Source organism: Castor canadensis, chromosome 4 (genome assembly GCF_047511655.1).
Source record: "Castor canadensis chromosome 4, mCasCan1.hap1v2, whole genome shotgun sequence".
In the NCBI taxonomy this organism is placed as follows: Eukaryota; Metazoa; Chordata; class Mammalia; order Rodentia; family Castoridae; genus Castor; species Castor canadensis.
In genome coordinates this window covers 165,417,245-165,433,776 of record NC_133389.1, presented here as the reverse complement: position 1 = coordinate 165,433,776, position 16,532 = coordinate 165,417,245, and the positions used below count along the sequence as shown (strand labels likewise).

At 40.3% G+C, this 16,532-nt stretch overlaps 1 long non-coding RNA gene across 1 annotated transcript in view; it reads right to left on the bottom strand.

Annotated features, from left to right (window-relative positions):
* LOC141422395 (uncharacterized) overlaps positions 1-12,426 on the bottom strand; it is a 153,787-nt gene extending 141,361 nt beyond the window's left edge. The window contains exon 1 of the long non-coding RNA XR_012446936.1: positions 12,347-12,426. This is a non-coding gene — a long non-coding RNA (uncharacterized lncRNA). The remainder of the gene's footprint in view (positions 1-12,346) is intronic.
* Between the last annotated feature and the right edge of the window lie 4,106 nt (positions 12,427-16,532).

Genomic DNA, 16,532 nt, shown 5'->3' with positions numbered 1-16,532 from the left:
AGGGTCTCTGCACACATTTCTAGGAACTTGAGGCCATTTACTAAACCCACACAGAGAAACATTGCTTTAATGGTTATAAATGTGTCCAGTCAGCTTTGTACAGGCTTCCCTCCTCCTCCTCACCCCTCATGTCTGAAGCCCAGAGTGAATCAGTGCTTGGCTAACAAGAGTGAAATATATCAGTGTCTTTTCAAGACAACAGTGCTCCAAGTTGTTCCACAGACCACTCCTTCCCATATCTAAAACACCCATTAGCCAGGTTCTCTACTTCCCCTCAAGTACTACCAACTCTTAGAGAAAAATGGTTAAGGGGAAAGTATTTTCTTATAAACACAATAATACTCTTAGTTTCTTCAATTCCAAGTGCTTCCCTAGTTTTTGGTTTCCCTAGCAGTTCCACTGTGCATGTATATCCCAGAGAACCGTTCACAAAGGCACAGAAGGGGGCCTTGCACAATATGTTCACAGCATGGTGTTAGCAGTAGTCATAGGAGTTAGAAGTCAATCCGCTATCCTTCTGTAGGGAGCCAAAAAGTAAACTGTGACAGAGGCATGCTCTGGGTGCTAAGCAATGATTAGAAGTGTGTCAGTCATCTGTTGCTATGCAACAAACTACATCACATTCAGCATCTTAAATCAAGAAACAGTCATTATATCAGCCTTTATGGACCAGGAACCAGCATGTCTTAGATGGGTCCTTTGGTTCAGGTCTTTCACACTGTTGCAATGAAGTGTTGGCAGGAGCTATGGACATCTCAACTCTCGACTGGCCTAGGGGAAGAGTGGCTTCCAAGCTCACTGGGTTGATGGTTCAGTTTCTCCCTGCAGTTGCTGTTAGGTTCTCTATAGGATCTCTCGCAAATTTTCAGCTGGTTTCCACCAGCGTAAGCAAATGAGAGGGCAACAGAGGAAGACAGAGGTTTATCTGACCTAATTTCAAAAGTGACATCCCAACACTGTTGCCACATTCCATTCATTAGGAGCAAGTCACTAGGGCTAGTCCAAGATCGAGGTCAGGTGATTGGACAAGGGCATAAATACTAAAAGGCTGCCATCCACCAGAAGCAATACAATAAAGGACTAGATAGCATTAAATACAATCCTTAACAGAAAAGGGTCAGAGTTAAATGAAGTCTGCAGCAGATATATTGTTTAAATTATCCAAGAAACAATGCTGTTTTCTTTAAGACAATACAAATCAATTAAAGAGTATATAAAATTGCACTGCAATGTTTTCATGCTGGGCATGAGGTAGGGAGGAAATGAGAACAACTAACTACATAAATCCTGAGTGGGATCTTATAGACACCCAATAAAATTGTGGACTATGAATTCAGGATCAAGTTCAACCTCTTACATATGAGTTTCAAAAGAAAGGAAAGGTAAAGCAACAAAACCAACAACTCTGGGTCCTCCAAGTACTTAAGTCCCCCTGGAAGTTTCTTGCCAAGATCTATGTGGGAGGTTTCCATACAGTGTCACACTGGATAAAGTTATCTCAAAGGCCCAGAGACTTTTACCAAGAAAAAGTAGCAGCATCTGTGTCAAATGTAGAGTATGTTGGAGTCTGCAAGAAAGCTCTAAAAATTTAGCATGCATAGGTGCATCCACAAGGTGACCAAATGTCTGGGACTAAAGGGCTTCCTGAATGTGGGACTTCCCATACTAAAACTTAATAAATTGGTCATCTTATCATGCAGAGAATTTATTAAAAATGCAAATTGATTCACCTTCAAAGGAGGTTCTGATTCAGTGTGCCTGAGTTGGGCCAGAAATCTGTATTTTCTTTCCTTTTTTTAAATTTAATTTAAGTTTTGAATTGGCAAACATTAATAATACAAGGGGATTTCATTGTCATAAGTCCATACATGTGTACAGGAATCTATATTATAACAGAATCAGAAGCTCTTCTGATATAAATGGTCCACAGATCACTCTTTGAGAGGCTCTATCAAGGAAGAATAACTCTGGTAGGTAGCTGCTATTAGCAGTGAAGGCACCAGGCATTCTCAAGAGTGTAATCACAAGTATCAAACAGCCATCTTATTCAATATCCCCACACCCATTGATAATCCTAGGGCCCTTGTTCACAGTTCACTGATTCTAGAATTTATCTTCCTTGTAAGGCAGATCTCAAAATCTAGGAGGCAAAGTTCAAGAAGGTCAGGACAGGAGTTTGGAAAGGAAGATTTCCCTGACTGGCTGTTACAAGAAACCATACCGTATGACTGGATTAGCCACCTACAACTCTCAGAAGTCTCCCACCCCACACTAACATCTGAAGAAGGTGTTAATGAGATTATGGTGAGAACCTCTAGGTCTTCAGGAAACAGTGTGCCCAAAATGTAATCCTTATAACATATTTTCCATACTTGGAAAATATAAAAGGTTACACAAGCAATTGACAGGAGAAAATAGTGATGAGGTAATAGCAAATGCCTCTTGGAATGCAGCTGGAGGAGGGAGGTGTGCTGACGTCAAGGGGAGTGGATCTTGAGTGGCTGCAGGTGTAAGAGGTAGAATCATCCCCATGAGGAAGGGTGAGTTGGACCACAGAGGTTTGTGAAATATACTTAATGACCAATCAATAGCCCTTGCTCTATTTTTATATTCACCAAGTAACCTTTTGATCTCCCTTTATTCTTCGTTTTCTGAGTACAGACTGAGTAAATTCTCTGTAACAGATACTATGCTGGACGCTGTTGTAGAGTTATCTGGATTTTGGTTTAATTTTTCCGTTGGATTTTAAGTCTTATGAGAGTAGATACTAGCTTCTAGAGGACTTATGAAACAGATGTGGAGTAAAAAGTGATTTGCATATGATCTCAAAGTAAGCTAATTATGGAGCTGGGATTTGAACCATGAAAGTTGATTTTTATAATCCAGGTTTTTTGGATTATACAGAGCTATACTGGTCCCTAGTAAAGTTTATAACAATTGAGGCTGTAGAAGTGTATTTTAAGATGTTGGTGTAAAATTCAGCTGTTCCGTAAAGTGTAGCCCAGATTTCAGTTTGGGATTTAGCAACGGTATAGAAGTGAATACATGTTATGGAGTGAAGAATGATCAAGGGATGGAATATAAATCACACATGGCTGAAGATAAACAATACAGGGGAAGATTTTGAATGCCAAGACAAGGAATTCATATATAATGGGCTGGGCCATAAGGAATTACTGAGGATTTTTGAGCAAGGGCAAAATAGGAAGTAGCATGATATGAGGTGGGCTTGAATAACATTAAAGAGTATAAATATTATAAAACAGTGTTAATGGAGTAACACTAGAGAAGAAGCAATGAATTCTCTGAATTGATCAATGGAGAGGGAAAGATGGAAAGCAGGTAGGAAGAATGGCAAGAATTCAGAGCCACAGTTAGGGTGAACATGGTGAAATAAGAGAAGAGCTGCTCTTACTAAAGTCTTCCAGATGAGGTCATGGACATGGAATGATCAGGAAGTCTAGACCCTGATATCAAGATCATTTACAGAGTATGATGGAGAAAAGGGACAGTCTGAGTAATGTAAACTTGGACAAGACTAGACTTTGCAGTTCCACTTCAGCATTCAATCCTACCTTAGAGAAAGCTTAATCTGTCCCCCTAGTGTTGTCAGATTCCAAGTGAATTAGAGCAATAACTTTTATCAAAGAAGAGCTTAATAAATGATTGCTTGAATACTAATTCACAATGATGCTCATGTTATTGACAAGCCTGAAATACTTCAATTGATTGACTAGATGATACATTGACCAAATAGCTATTCTTTCTATTCTGGAACTCTAAATATACACATAGTCCAAGATTCTATACATATCTTTTTTCTGGACATAACATTATTCAAACTCTCAACTATGTGTTTTTTTGCTGATAACTCAATTTCAGTACCTCCAGAATTCCTCTTTTCTCTTGAATATATTTTCCCACTGATGGTTAGATATCACTATCAATTTTCAATTATATTGATCCTCAACTTGGCAAGAATCAACATTTGGAACTGTCTGTGATTTCCTTGTCAAATGCACACTCCATCTAACATAAGTCAAAACCTTGTTGATTCTATGTTACTAATGTCTCTTAATGGTGGTAGGCCCTTTTGTCTTCACACTAGTACAGAACCATATAGTATAGTAGAGGGTCAAAACACAAAATTACAATAATTTAAAGATTGAATTGGCTTTATTTGTGATGCTATAATCAGACAACATTTAATTCTGTAAAATAGAGTATGTTCCAATGAAAAATTGACTTTATTGGCAAAAAAATAGCTAGAGAAAGAGAAATGGGATAAAACGTGGATCAATCATTTCAAAAGTATTCTCCTTATAGGGTTTTAAAAATGTTTTTATTAGCATAAAATAGTTGTACAGAGGTTTTTATAATGACATTTCCAGATATGTGTACTATGTAACCCAGTTTGATTCAACTCCTCCATTATTCTCTCTTCCCCCATCCCCTATTAAAATGACTTTGATAGGTTTTAATGTTCCATATTCATATATATATAGAAAATACATCAACCATATTCACCCTCCTTTGCCCTCTTCAATTACCCTCCCCTTCCTACTTGAACCCTACCTTTAACATTACTTGTTTTACATTCCTACCCTTCATTGTTTAAGTGTCTGTTCATTTTTCAGTGAGATTTTTACCTTGGTATTTTACTTGCAAATATATTGTACTTTAATGATTCTAACCCTCTCTAAGATTCTTCCTTACCCTTTTTCCCCAACCCCATATTTTCCAACAGCCTTCAGTGCATTTTGTTTTATCTTTTTTCCTACACAGATGTGATTATTTCAATATTATTCAATATTATATTATCGTGAAAATGGTTATACTACAAAAATCAATCTATATGTTCAATTTAATCTTCATCAAAATTCCAGATACATTTCTCACAGAGATTGAAAAAATCAACCCTAAAGTTCATATGGAAGCACAAAAGACCACGAATAACCAAGGAAATACTTAGCAAAAACACCAATACTGAAGGTGTTACAATACCTGACTTCAAACTATACTACAGAGCACTAACAATAAAAACACCAAGTACTAGCACAAAAAACAGACAAAAAGACCAGTGGAATGGAATAGAGGACCCAGACATAAACCCATTTAGCTGCAGCCATCTGATTTTTGACAAAGGTGCCCACAATATACGATGGAAAAAGACATCTTCTTCAACAACTGGTATTGGGAAAACTGGATCTCTGCATGCAGAAGACTAAACTAGATCCCTGTCTTTCACCCTTTACTAATATCAATTCAAAGTAGATAAAGACCTTAATGTAAGGCCTTAACCTTTGAAACTACTGCAGGAAAGAATAGGGAAAACACTGGAAAATGTAGGCATAGGCAATAACTTCCTAAATAGAACTCTAATAGCTCAGCAATTAGGAGAAAGGATTGACAAATGAGACTACATGAAACTAAAAAGCTTCTACACAGCAAAGAAAACTGTCACCAGACTGAAGTGACAGTCCTTATAGGATATAAACAAAGAGAACTTCCTTATCATGCTGGGTCAGGTACACTGGGTCTCTTTGAAGTTTTGCTGTGAACATCATGTTTTCTTGGAAAACCTGCCCATTTCAGAGCTCAGGTTGATTATGTGCAACCTAATCATTGAGTGACGACTCCCTGCTCTGCTGGGGAGCTGAATGAAGACTAGTTGAAAACAAGTTTATGGGCCCATCCCTATAAACTTTGCTTAACAACAGTGTGGTGTGGCGTGGTGAGCATGGTGTATGTGGCGTGGTATAAGGTAAGGTAGTATAGTGTGGGTAGGGTAGGGTAGGGTGGTATAGTTCAGGTTTCCATTGCCTGTTGCTTATCCTTTTACCTGGAATATATTTACTCCTTATATTGTCTTCTTTCAAATTGGGCCTCATCCTCCCTTGCAGTTCACAGTATTTTGCTATATCTTGTATCTTTTCATAGCTCTCTTATGACAATAATAACTAAAACAATGTCAAGTATTGTCCTGAGTGCTTTTCATATATCAAATCCTTGCATCTTCACAAAAAAAACCCTTGAGGGGGAGACAATTTTATAGATGAGAAAACGGACACAGAGAAATTATTCAAGATATCCCAGTAAACGATAGGAACTGAATTTAAATCCAAGTCTCTTATAAATGTGAGATGCTGAAACATTTGGCTGCTTTTCTGGACCATAAGCTCCATTGAGGTAGTGATTGTTCTATATAACTGTGATTCTCACTCAGTTCCTTCTTATTAGAAACTAGAATGAATGAAAATTCTGCTTGGAGGGAAGATTCAGAGGTCTGGGGGGCTGGAAGTCATGTGGGCCTGCCATTGCTATCATAGAGAGACAATACCTGTCTAGTCAGTATGATTAACTTTAACCAGACCAGATCACTTAGGTAGGGCCTAGGTTTGGAAGAAGAGAGCCAAGAAAAATGAAATCATAGCCTAAATAAAACAGTAGGCTGAAAAGCATGTACTCTGACTCTCTCTTCAGTCTAATTCTTAATGGACTTTCTTTGTTGCATACCTGTAAATACACACTCTTCTAAGCCTAACAAAGGGAGAATCAGAATTAGAGACTTAAAAACACAGAGTGCATAGTAAGAGAGTGTTTGCAAGTGGTGATGGGGTAGAGGCTTTCCTGATAAAATTGCTTTTTGGCTGAATGAGCAAGCGAATCTCTTCTGAGTGGGAGCGATGATATTTCATGCCTCTACTGCAGATGTTTTCTCTCTGAAAAATCAAAGAACCAAGAAAGCAATTGGTGGTGTGAGGAGGGGAGAATCCCAGAGCTAATCCTGGAAGTGGAGGCAGAAATATGGCTGTTGTAGATTCTGGCTGGGGAGAGGAAGGGGAGGCAAGGCAGCTCTGTTTGGAGAGGAGTGTCATCAGTTGGCACCACTCTGTGCACTGGAGTTCTCTGTCAATAAGCACTTTACAGGGAGATAAATGGATTTGGAGCTGAGGGTGGAAGGAGGGTGTCTAGGAAAGAATAGACATTATCTGAGCCTTCTTCCAAGCCTCTTTACTGAAGTGCTTAAGGACACAGATCATGAGCTGAGTAGAGCTCGGGTGGAAGGGAGGGAGACTTTCTGTCCCTTTGGAAGGACAAGCTGCAGAACGGTGGTCTAACAATAACAGATGACATTGTGGGGCCAGACCTCTGAGCTTGCTCCACTCACAAAATGGCAGGTATTGTGCTAAATGGTTAGCAAATGAGAGTTTGGCCACCATTGTGATAATGCTATAAATAATTGACCTTCTGTAAAGAGAGAAGATGAACATTCATTGTAAAGGAATATTTACAATATTGTAAATATTTACAATATTGTGGGAATATAAGTTAGTACAGCCATTATGGAAAGCAGCCTAAAGGCTCCTCAAAAAATGAAGAATAGAATTGCCATATAATTTGGCAGTTCCACGTATGAGTATACCTCTAAAGGAAATGATACCAGTATAATAAAGAGATATTTGCATACCCATGTTTATCACAGAATTCACCATAGTCAAGATAGATAATCAGTCGGTGTGTCCACCAACAGATGAATGGATTAAGAAAATGTGGTATATATGTGCCATAGAAAACTACTCAGCCTCAAAAAAAGAGGAATCTTGTTATTGTGACAACATGAATAAACATGGAGGACATTAGGTTAACTGGGACATAAACTGGGGTACTACATTTATAAGAGGAATTGTAAGATGAATAGAAGCAGAGAGCAGGATGGGGATTTCCAGAAGTTGGAAATGGAATGGGTGTGAGGAAATATTGGTCAAATGAAACAAAACCCCAGCTGGACAGGAGGGAGAAGCTCAAGAGCTCCACAATACAACATGGTGACTGTAGTCACTAACAGTGTACTGTATTCTTGAAATTTGCTAAAACATTAAATTTTAAATGTTCTCATCACACACAAGAGAAGATATATATGTTAATTAGCTTGACTTAGCCATTTCACAGTGTACACACACATTAAAACAACATGTTGCATACCATAGATATAGACAATTGTAACAGGTATTTAACTACTTTTGCTCAAAAGCACTGACTTCTTATTTGGACCCAAGAGTTGACTAAAAATGGGAGAAAAGCTTGGTATTCCTACCTCCATTTTGTATCTATCTTTGCTCTGAGCTCTTCTCTTTGCACTCTTCTTTGCAATCACCTTGAAATCCAGGAAGGACAGGTGTGATCAATAGCATCTTTACAATAAGGAACAAAATTGGGAAGAAACTGTCCTCAAGAAAAGGAACAACAAAGCCTCCACAGGACAGACCACCCAAAGGCAACAATGAGTTGCTTATCTTGACCAGATCATTCTCACCAAGTGTTGACAACATAAGGATTTTTCTTGAGGCCCTTCCAAAAGCTGGACCAAAATAATGATCAACCAGGTCATACTTTGAAAAGGAGTGTTTAATAATTGTGCAAACCTTTTGCCCAAATTCTTTTTCCATTTAAGCCTAAGCTCAGGTCTGTGCTTAGATGATGGCTGAATATGGGCTGAAGTGCTTTCTTGCTTCTTCCCATGATGTGCATGAGACATGTAATAAATCCTCCTTCCCTACTCGTCAATACTACTAGTCTCTTTATTTGGTGTGTTGGGGTGAGTGGCTAGACCTGACACATGGAACCCCAGAAATTTGAGCCTAGTGTCTAAAACTCTGGTTTCACAACCTTTATTTATCAATTAAAATAGAATAAATTAATATCTTCTAAAAATTATAAATATTATAAATACAGATGAGAAAATAAAGAGTAGGTCATAATATTTTGCATGCATGGAAAGCAAAAACAAATAATTGAGCAAATTCAAGCAAATGTTATGTGTTTTTTAAAAAATGACATCCTTTCCCTATACATTTTTAGAGAGTCCTTCCAAAGAACAGGTGTGGGGAAGGAGAGTATTTTCTGTTCCTATGATGTTGATTCCTTTTTTAACGGTTTGGTGTTATCAAACATGGCCTCCTCAAAAAGAACAAGTCAATCAGGCATTAGCATTTAGTTTCGGAAAACATGATTCTGAAAAATGCAACCAAGGCATTCCCAAATCCTGTAGAAGAGTCTTGTGTGTTTGGTAATGTGATTATTTGGCTCATGATTTTATCTTTAAATAAATAAATAAATAGTTCCTAATAATTGCATTTTATCAGAGAGAAGCAGTTTCCTGGTTCTAGTACATTCTCACTCCCAATACACTTGCTCTTACGGGGGATGACATGACATTTTGCTGTTCCCGTCCTATGTACCCTTCTTCACAATATACTTTGTGATCTGATCTAGGAGATAAATTGGGATCAAGACGTAATGTGTCAGAGCATATTCTTGGTGTTTCCCATTCCCTGATTTACCTCCATCTCAGGTTTGCCCAACACACACACACACACACACACACACACACACACACACACACACACACCTGATGGGCCTTTATTTTTCTCACTTCTCAAGGAAAAAAGATCTTTTGAAACAACTGTATTCCTTCACTTTCCCTAAAATTATTCTTATGCTATCACTACCTCTCAAAAAATCATGGAAAGCTGCAATAATACTTTTTGTTTTATTCTCATAAATGGCCTTTGAAGTCTTTCATCTCAATACCTAAAACATGTTTCTGAGCCCAGCACTGGTGGGTCATGCCTGTAATCTAAGCTACTTGGAAGATTGAGATCAGAAGGACTTCAGTTCGAGGCCAGTTTGAGGCAAAAAGTTCATGAGACCCCATCTCAACCAATAGCTGGGCATGGTGTTGCATGGTGTGTCTATCATTTCAAACTATGTGGGAGCCTGAGATCAGGAGGACTGTAGTTCCAGGTCCACCTGTGCAAAAAAACTCAGTGAGACCCCCATCACAACAGAAAAAATTTGAGTGTAGTAATCCCAGTGACAGTGAGTGGAAGCTTAAAATAGGAGGAAAGTGGTCTAGGCTGGCAAGGAGCAAGACTCTATCTCAAAAATCCAGAGCAAAATGGGTTGTAGGCATGACTCAAGTGGTAGGGCATCTGCCTCCCAAGCATAAAGCTCTGAGTTCAAATCCTAGTACCACAAAATAAATAAGTAACCATGTTTCTGAAATCCTAAATAGAAGCGAGTCTCTGCCTCTACATTTCTTTAGTCTTGGAAATCAACAAATACACAGTCTATAAATACAGAGGCATGTGTGTGCACACGTGTACATCATCTGGATGTAAGTTTGCATGTATGTACATGCACATAGAGACACAATATACATATAAGAAATATACAAAGGAAATATATTTTCTTCTACTACTCTTGTCTCTAGGACAGAAGTTTTGCAGCCTTCCTCTCTTGCTCACATATCACCCCTCCCTTCTTTCATGGCTCCTCCAATTCATTCTTTAAACCCAGTTTTATTTGAAACCTCTCAAGGAACTGCTCTGTGATACTCTGAGTGCAGAGACCCAGCCTCCAGGCTAAACTCTGGTGTGCCTTTTAGTTATCAAGGACATAAATCTTCCCCTTACTTCTCTCTCAGGGATTATTTAAATTGGTCAGATTGAGAATCCATCTATTTCTTTAAAGCCCAATCCATAAATAGCTGTTAACACAATGCAAGAGTTTAAGGCATTAAGCATGTACCTGCAAGTACTTTGCAGTTCTTCATTTCCTTCCCTCAGGGAGTGCTTTCTAGTAGGCGGGGAGAGAGCCAGAGTCAGTAAGCTGATTTATCTGGAAAAGCACTCCTCTCCATCTTTGCCACTTTAATAAAGCTTAGCTCCGGGAGAGATTTGGAGTCCTTCAGCAGCAGGCCCGTTAAAACAATCGAGGAGTGTGTCACATGCAGCTCAGGCCCTGCATCCCTGTCTTCAAACTGATGTCACCTCATAAATCCACAGGCACAGCCTGGACCTATCGATGAGCTGCTTTTTCTGGAGATAAATTATTTGTTCAGACAGGGTCAGGTGGAAGGTCTTTGAAAGATTCCTCTAGTGTTTCACCTCACTCCCTCTTCTTCGGGTGAAAATGGAGTTTGTTGTATGCCAAACTGTAGAAAGGAACACTGTGTGCAGAGAGGCTAGCCACTGGGCATTGCTTGACCCATTAGGCCCAAAGAAGAGAGGAGGGGAGTGGGCAGGTAGGGGAAGGGGCTTTTGTTGTGGCCTCTTAATTGTTACCTGAAGGTTATGGGCATCCTGTCTGTCACTAGGACTGTCTGCAGTCAGCTTGCCAATGCAATAAATTGAGGGTTAGGAAGCCAGCTGACAGAAGGACAGTCAGGAAATGTCTGCTATCCAGGGGAGCCATAGGGCTTTAGGAGACCTGACTGTCGACAGACAGCAGAGGTTTCTTTCCAGGAACTGCTCGGGTTTGCACATCAGCCACCTGGATGTCCCACTAGGGATCCCCTAAATAGCAATCACTTAACAGAGTAGAAAAGAGGAGAAAAGGCTGGGTGCAGCAGCTGTCAGATATATGAGGGTTTCCAGAAGGAAGACAGCAAAGGCTGTGTACTCAGAAATGGAGTTTTCTTAGAAAGGAGGCCAAGCAAAGACTGATTAAACTGGAGTCAGTCAGAAAGTTACTTAAAAAATTTGTTCTGAAATTTTAGGAGAGTTTTAAGTAGTGGTTTGTTAGTAAATGTTTAAAAACTGTCTCTCCAAGTGGGGATAGCCTTACTTATTCTTATTATTATCTGCTTATTTCTGGGGTGGAAATAGTCTCATCAGCCCTGATTTCAAGTACAACACCAAGTCCAGAGTGTGGAGTTGGAAAGGAATGAAGACCATGGGCTCTTCTGAACTGGTGTAAGCTGGCTCCCTGCTTGCCACTGTTGTAAAAAGATTGCTAAAGAACGTTCTCAATTTTTGAGTACCAAGAGCTACACGGCACAGCTAAAGAGGGGAGAGACCAATTCCAGGGGCAATCCTTCCCGTCATCCAAACCTCAGCTGTTCCTTTGCTATCTGTTCTCTCTCTCTCATTCTCCCTTCCTTCCTTCCTTTCTTCTTCTCATCCTTTCTTTCTCTTTCTCTCAGTCTATCTATCTATATCAATAAAAAGTTGTAATATTAAACTGTAAAAAATTCTATCATATATAAGATTTAGTATACTCAAATTTCACTTCTCAAATAGTTCTTATCTTTTATAAAGCCTAAGATTGAGCAGTGGTTCCCTTTTTGAGGCATTGGAAAGGGAGCCTAGCTCTCCTTCCAGGTAAATGAAAGGCCTGACTGACACAGCCTGGTGAGAATCATGAAGTGTTCTGGAATGTAGAACCTTCAAAGCCCTTGCTCCTCTGCATGCTCTAAATAAACACAGATTGCTGGTGGTGGTTTCAGATGAATCCCGCTGCAAGTGCTGGCATGGTATGCTTGGGCAGTTGGGGGCCTTACCTTCCAGGAAGGGTTCTGGAGCAAGGCTGCCATGCAGAGGTGGAAGTGGAGAGGCAAAGGGGAGGCAGGGGTGGGAGAGGTCCTTGAAAGCCAATTGCAGCATCGTCCGGGCTTGGCAGCTGGCCTGGGAGCCCTGAGGCCTTCTGGGGAAAAGCCAAGAAGAGAGGACAGAGTGAGGGAGGCAGGGGGAAGAGAAGGGGGGCCTGCTTTCACAGGCTGGGTGCTGCATGTGCCTGTCAGGGCAGAACTGTTGGCTGTTTCCTGAAGTAACTTTCTTCATACAGAGAACAGGAAAATGAAGTAAGGTGAATAAGGGAGGGTACATTCACCATTGCCTTGCGATCTCATGACATCACAACAACTCCATGAGCTCGCTCAATCACCCTTTCTCAGATGGTGAAACTGAGGCCCAGAGGGTGACGAGATAGACCCTGTGCCACACAAATATCCAGTGTTCAAGGGAGACTTGATCCTCCCCTCTCTATACTCAGGCTCCACTTTTGGTCTATGCTCCCTTTTGGCACCTCCAAGTCAAACCCTTTGGCTCCACTAGCCAATCTAATCCAGTTATCTCTTTGCCTGATTTTCACTGGTTTTGCTCTCTCTCTAGTAAACCAGACCCACTATGGTGAGCATGGCTGATCAGACTGCCCATGGTGGCATTGGTGATGATGACAGAAGAGGCTCTGAGTCCACAGCTCCTCTGTAGGAACAGTTAATGCGCTCCCAGAAGCTCATCTGAGAACCTCAGCTGTCTTGGAACAGCCAGGGCACAAAGGCACTCCTCCTGCCAGAAGATTGTTAATAACACCAATGATTTCTTCGACTTCTAGCTTTGGATAGCATCGGGCTGTGTGAAATCTACTGTGCTTCGCCCTCAGAATGGTGGCCCTAGTCAGCTGCTGGGTCATAAATCCAGGCACTTCTATCTATCTGCCCATCAGTCCTTGTGGCTGTGCTGCCCTTCGAACCTCCCCGCACAAACATGAAACTCAACACGGGCTCCTCACAAGGGCACTCAGCCCTTGGCTCTCATTCAGAACAAACAGGCAAGTCTCTAGCTGCGAAAACCCTGCCCCAGCATGAAGCACAGCCAGCAGGCCACCTGCCGCCTCCCTCCCTTTCCTCACCCCACACCTCCGTGTCCTATTCACTGCAATTTTGTTCTCTTTATGAAAGAGCCAGACACTAAAGTTACTAACTGCTTTCTCTTAAGAACTGTGTTGAGGACTGGAGGTGTGGCTTAAGCAGTACAGTGCCTAGTTTGCAAGCACAAAGCCCTGAGTTCAAACCCCAGACCCACCAAAAAAAAATTTAAAGAAAAAGAACAGCTGTTGAATTTTTATGATTTGCATGAAATATTCTGTTTCCTCTGTTGATGTGGTGGTGGTTTTGCAGGCTGGGCTGGCAAGAGCATTTTCTCTCCTTAGTGAGGATCTATTTTATTGCTTTGCAAATAGGAATAACTATAAATGGACTTCTTTAGTAGCCAGAGATAATAACTCCTGTAACAACGATTGTAATACCTAACATTTATCAAGCACTTACTGTGTGCTGGGCAATATAATAAATTCTTTATAGAGATTCAGTCTTTGATCCTCACAACCCCATGAAGTAGAGTCTATGAGTGAAATGAGGCTTGATGGGTAAGTAAGTTACAACTCACTTAATTCTTTTCACAAGTAACCTGGACGTGGTGGTGCATACCTGTAATACCCATCTGTAATTACCTCCAATCTTAGAGGCAGGAGGATCACTTGAGCTCACAAGTTGGAGATCAGTCGGAACAACATAGTGAGACCCTGTTAAAAAAAAATTTGGAAAACTAGTAAATAATAAATGTGGTGGCAAAACTGATGTTCTTAACAAACTTTTTTTTTTTTTTGGCTAGTGCTTGCTAGGTAAGTGCTCTGTCACTTGAGCCAAGCCTCCCAGCCCATTTTAAGGTTATCTGTTAGATAGGGTCTCATGTCTAATATCAGCAATTTCCTAAGGTTGAACCTAAAACACCCAGCCCACAATTCCTCGAATGTGGTCACCAGACTCGATTATCTTTGTACTTTGTTGCCTTCTGCAGAATAAGCCTCAGTCAGTAATAGTTTTCTTAGCATAGGAATGAGGCCCTGAGTGAGTGTATGGGGGAAGAGAGGGGTATATGAGCAGAAGCATAGGTTTTGATTTCATGGGGAATGAGGATGGGGGCAGGGAAAGGGGTGAGAGAGACTCATCTCATGGTCTGAGCCCCTGGAATCGTCTGTCATCTCATCTCATCTCATTTTTCATTTCTCCTTTGTATTTTCCACCACCCAAGGAGGACCCGTAGTGAGCAAGAAGAGGAGGTACTAAAGAAGAGTGTTACAGACAATGATGTCTCTTAGGATGGGAACTAGATTCTATAAGAATCAGTCACACACCAAAGGCCAAAGGCAGCCCGACCTTTCCAGAGAGGACAATTAGGGCAACTCTTAGTGCATTTTCTGTTGCTATAACAGAATACCTGACATGCAGTACTTTTGGAAGAATAGAGGCTTATTTTGGCTCACAGTTGTAGAGACTGGGAAGTCCTAGAACATAACAATGGTGTATGGTAGGGGCCTCATGTTGAATCATAACATGGAGAAGGGGGAAGTGCATGTACATCTGGGTGACCTTGCTTTATAACAACCAGCCCCATGTAATTAACCCTGTCCCACCAGAGGGAGAACCCATTCCTTCAACAAAGGCATCAATCCCTCTTAATGACCTAACTACTTAAATGTTCCCACCGCATCTTAATAGTGTTACTTGGTAATCAAATTTCAACATGATATTGGCAGGGACAAACCATGTCCAAAGCAATTGCAGACATCAAACCCTAAGATCCAGAAAACAGGAAAACAATTCGTATAGATCCTTTCTCCTGCTTGGGAAGTCTTTGAACATGACTCAAGAGTGAAGTAAATAGTCAACATAAAGGACTGAAAGGAGGGTCACACACCCAGGAACACTACAAAGAGGAGAAATTAGAGACAAGGTTGACAAGACCCTCTGTTGGCTCCACAAAACATAACCTTGATCAACTTTTACCTTTTTAGTGCATATTCTTATCAGTAAAAAAGTGAAGTAAGTCAGGTTCAGGAAAACCAAAGGCCACATGTTCTCTCTCATATGTGGAATATAGGCCCCATACAAATACAATAAATACCATATATTCATATAAATACATACAGAACATCCCCAAAAGTAGGATGGGTAGAGGAGACTGAGGGAGGAAGAAATGAAGTAAAGAAAGATGGTGAGCAATAATGAAATACATTAATCTGTGTAGGAACAAGACATAGCAAAACACAATGAAAACTGCTGAACCACATGGGATAAGGGGAAAAGGGTGAGGAAGTACAGTGGGGAAGGGTTAAATTGACTTAAGCATGATACATTCACAGGTAAAATACCAAGGTAAATATCCCACTGAACAATGAACAGATACCTAAACAGTGAAGGTCAAGAATGTAAAACAGGTCATACTAAGGGGAGGGCACTCATAGGAAGGTGAATATTGTTGATGTACTTTCTATACGAGCATGAATATGGAACATTCAAACCTACTGAAATCACCATAAGAAGACTAAGGTAGAAAGGTGAATAATGAAGGGGATGAAACTATTCAGAGTATAATACATATATATAAGGAAATATCACAGTGAAACTCTATGTAACTATCATAAACAAACAAAAATGTCTTTATTTTAAAAAATGAAGGACAAGAAGGTAAAATAAACCCTGTATGGGAGTTGATACCAGTGGGAAAGGGGAGGGCATAAAGGAAAGGATGAAGGAGGGTGAATATGGTGGAAGTACTTTGTATTCATGTATGAAAATGGAGTAATGAGACCTGTAGAAATTGTTCTAAGAAGAGGGGGAGGGGGCTTAAGAAAGATGGAGGGAGTGAATCTAGCTAAGATATATTGTAAGCACTTTTGTAAATGTCACAATGTACCCCCAGTGTAACTATAGTCTGCTAATAAATTAATAAAAGGAAAAAATTAATTGGGGTAAAGTCACCCTTGGGTATGAGAGGTAAGGTGTGACCTAGCACATGGCACAGCTCATTCTTGCTGTCTTTGGAAAAAGCAGGCTACTAAAAAAATGTTTTTGACAGATCCTTAAGTAAACGTAGGTTCATTTGTTACATATCATACACACTTGC